This window comes from Vigna radiata, chromosome 6 (genome assembly GCF_000741045.1).
Source record: "Vigna radiata var. radiata cultivar VC1973A chromosome 6, Vradiata_ver6, whole genome shotgun sequence".
In the NCBI taxonomy this organism is placed as follows: Eukaryota; Viridiplantae; Streptophyta; class Magnoliopsida; order Fabales; family Fabaceae; genus Vigna; species Vigna radiata.
This window is the reverse complement of record NC_028356.1, coordinates 21,714,271-21,718,426: the sequence shown is the minus strand read 5'-3', so window position 1 is coordinate 21,718,426 and position 4,156 is coordinate 21,714,271.

The following is a 4,156-nucleotide window of genomic DNA, read 5'->3' as shown; positions in this document are numbered from 1 at the left end:
TTCCTTGTGTTTGTGTTCTTCTATTACAATGATCACCTTTACTGATGTAAGTAGATGAAGCATGAGTTTATCTATTTAGGAGGGATACGTTGTTGCTACAATCTTTTTGTAGGTTTTCTTTCCTTGTTCCTAAAATCTTAATAAAGACTCTAAGTTTCTTTGTTGTACCATAGTTTTCTTAAGGTTTAAATGCTTACTTCGTCCCTATGTTAAAAGGTGAATTTCTTTTTAGTACCCGATTTTAAAAATGCATCCATTGAGTCTCAAAGTTTTAAAAATTGTATAAATGAAGTCCTTTTCGTTAAATTGGCTTAAACGGAGTTAACTCCGCGCTAACGTGGCTATAAAATATGATATTTTTCTTATCTCTCTTATGCTCTTCTGTAACGACCAATTTTACTCTCTTTTCTATATCTTTACAATTTTTTTTTCTCTTTCTCCTTTTCTGGAATATATTACCTTGTATTCAAATCCATACCAATCTCTTGGCCAACTCTTCCTCCCACACCAACTTAGAGTAATGGCGGACCTCCAACTGAACCCTAACTTGGTGACCAAAATCACTGATTCTTCGGTGCCCTCAGATGACGACGAACCCTCTCTCAAGTCCCACACTCTCGCCGCTCTCAAAGAATTCCTCGCTGAGCAACAACATCACTCCTACGCCGGAGGAGGGTCCGAGGTTTCTACTTTGACATCAGAATAACATAAAAAGAAAACAACATTCTAGAGCTGCCAATAGCACTGGTACTGGTAACACTGATGTTCCTTCACCTAATTCACCACCATAAACTCATACACCTGGTGATGGACTAAATACATGTAGCATGTTAACAATGTGCAAAAGAGCATGATGATGTATGGTACAGAGGCAACAGGAGGCCTTGCATCATCGTCCAATTTACTGGTAATTTTTGTCAATAATATTTTTTTATTTTTGTGTTTGTATCATCATATAAATTATCTATTCTTTGCACATTTTATGTGCTTATCTTGATTGTTGACCTGTATGGCATATGTTTTTACTTTGGACTTGTAGTTCATTTTTCTACATTACGTATGTTTATTTAAGTTGTGATTAGTTAAAACGTTCTATTTAGCTAACTATTCAGATTGCAGCAAACAAGTAATAGTCCACCTGATGTTTTGATATTAGTCAATCATGCAAGTACAAGAAGTAGGTTCTATTACTAGACTAAGATACGTCAAATTATTTTAGCATTAATTGGATCATAGCTTCCAACGAAATTTTATTATATTGATAACTGTCACTAGCTGTTATATTGTTCTTATCAGTCGTATAACACCGAAACTAACTAGAACACTGGTTATATACTGTCACAATAACCATTAATCTTGATGAGAATATTTGAGTGTCCATGTTTTGAGATATACTGAGTCAATAAGCTTTTTTGAGCTCTAGACACTATTATTTCATAGACCAGGAGGACATGGAACGATTTGGAGATTTATAGTGTTTTCTAGTTTTAAAGTAGTTGACAATGTTATAGATATTGTATGAAAATTCAACTCCATTGGATTTGGTTTTGCTCTAACATTCTCTTTATCCTTTCTTCAATCTTCAGCAAATGAATCCTAATGCTACTGTGTAACTTCTTGAGTACGACAAACATTTTCAGCAATATCGAAGTGATTACACATTTTATGACTACAATCTTCCTGATGAAATACCATCAGAATTGAAACATTCCTACAAATTTGTAGTTGCAGCCCTCCTTACTTGATGATAATTGAAAAGGGTTAGATGTGTTGAGGGTTTGTGTTGAACAAGAAAGAAAGGAATTGTGTGTTCTAGAAGTGTTAGATATGTAGGAGCTTTAGTGGGTGGCTCACGGGATTAACAGTAGACTGGAAAGGAAATAAGAAAGTTTGAGGAAGTGGAGGATGAGTGTGATTTTATATTCCCAAAAGGAGAGAGAGAAAAAAAATATTTTGTAAAAGAGAAAAAGAGATTGGATTGGAAGAGAGAGAAAAAGCTGAATAGTACACAGAAGAATTTGGAAAGTAGTGGAGAGAAGAAAAAAAGTATGTCAGATCAGCATGAAATTAACACTGTTACTGTCAACTTAACGAAGAAGACTTTATTCATACAATTTTTTATAACATAGGGATCCAATGTCTTCATTTTTAAAACCGAGTATAAAACAAAAATTTACCTTTTAACATGAAGACAAAGTAAGCATTTAAACATTTTTCTTAAACTACATATCTTTGTATCTCTTGTTGCTATAATTATACCTTAAAATAACTCTAATAATAATTCTCTAGATGGTGGATTATTTATTTTAATATTATTATGAATTGTTTTATTTTATTAGTTTTATACTACTAAAATAAAATGTTACATAAAATTATTTTAATATTTTTTAAATTAAATTATCATGGTGAAATGTTGTCTATATCTTAATAAAATGTTTTATTGAGTGAATATTAACAAATCTTGTCATTCGAATTCTGACAAATTTGTTAAGAGGGATTTTTTTGGGCCTAGCAAATTGAACCTTTATAATGAAAATCAAGTGAAAGACATTATAATATAATAATTAAGTCGGATTATTATTAATTATATTATGCTTTGAAGAGTTATTAACCAAAACTAATCCATGTATGAATAACTAAACATCGAATCCATAATAAATAAGGTAAAATTGATTATTGAAGGTGTGTAAAATATATTTATCGAATATAAAAATAATAGGGTTCACTCAAGAGTAATATAAAAAAGGCTTTAATAGTGGTACAACAAAAGTCACATGTAACAAATACTATTCATTATAGAACAAAATAAAAAGATGACAGTTGATTGAGTGACAATTTTCTACTTTTTGGGTTAGTAGTTTGTAACGTTCATCCGATGGTTGTTAATTAAAAATGTTTCGTTGAGAGAAGGAAAAGATAAACATAGATAACTAATTGGGTATTTGAAATCATAGTACAAGACTAGAAGAATTTTTTTATTAAATAATATTTTGCATATTATAAATTATTATTTTTAAGATTACAATAAAATTTTATATTTTCTTGATTATAAATTAAACTTATAAATTATATAATTTTATAATTTTATAAATTATATAATTTATTACTTATTTTTATTTATCCTAATAACTATAGGAAAAAATCTCCTTTGTTTATTAATTATTTTTACTCATTCATACCCCAAAGTTCTTTTCGTCTTTTGTCTCTTTTATTTCATTCATCCTTATATTCCTTTTCGTTTCTTTCATTTCTCATTCAAACAAAACATAAGTTCATGAAACTAATAATGAATTGCTTCTTAAAGAAATTATAAGTTGATTGCTAATTTCAAGACCTAATCACGACTTTAAAGAAAGTCACCGCCAATCAGCAAAGAAGATCCCAGCCAAGTGCAACATGTGTAGCAAAGCATTATTTTTATAATAGTTTCATGCTTCAATTCAATCAATTTATTTGACTTTAGAGGAAAGGAAGCATCTGGTAATTAGAAAATGTCCTTGCCAACTCTTGAGGGCAACATGTGTAGTTTTTCCTAATGGTAGTTAATATTTTATTTTATTATTTTGTGTCGCCTGAATCGATAAAAAAAAAAACTAAGCCGCAAGAGTTTTGGTGGCCAATGTATGACTTACTATACCATTAAGAAATCGTTCTGGATAACCTTTAATCTTTTCATAATTATTATCAGATAGCTATATGTCATGTTAGTCTATTTTTCAACCACACAAAATCACAATCCACATGACAAATAACTGTTATAAGCCTCTCATCAGATATTCTAATTTTGGATATTAAATTTAGCATAAAACTATGTAACATACTTTTTAACGTTTTTAAAATATTGATTATATATTAATAATAATCTTAAATTTTACTTTCCGTATACCCCAGATTACTTCTCTATGTTCGGTTGAAACAACTGTCTTTAGGGTGTTGCTCCCTACACTTGTCCAAGTGGGACCTGTACCTCCCCATTAATTTAATTTATTTCAAAAATATTCTACACCTCTCACTATTTTTTTTTATTTCAAAAATATCCTACACATCCTCACTATCTTTAACAATTTTTCTCTTTCTCTCTACATTAATGGAGCATTCACATGGTTCAGATTTGAATTTGTAACATACTACAAAATATAAAATTCAGAGGAAACTT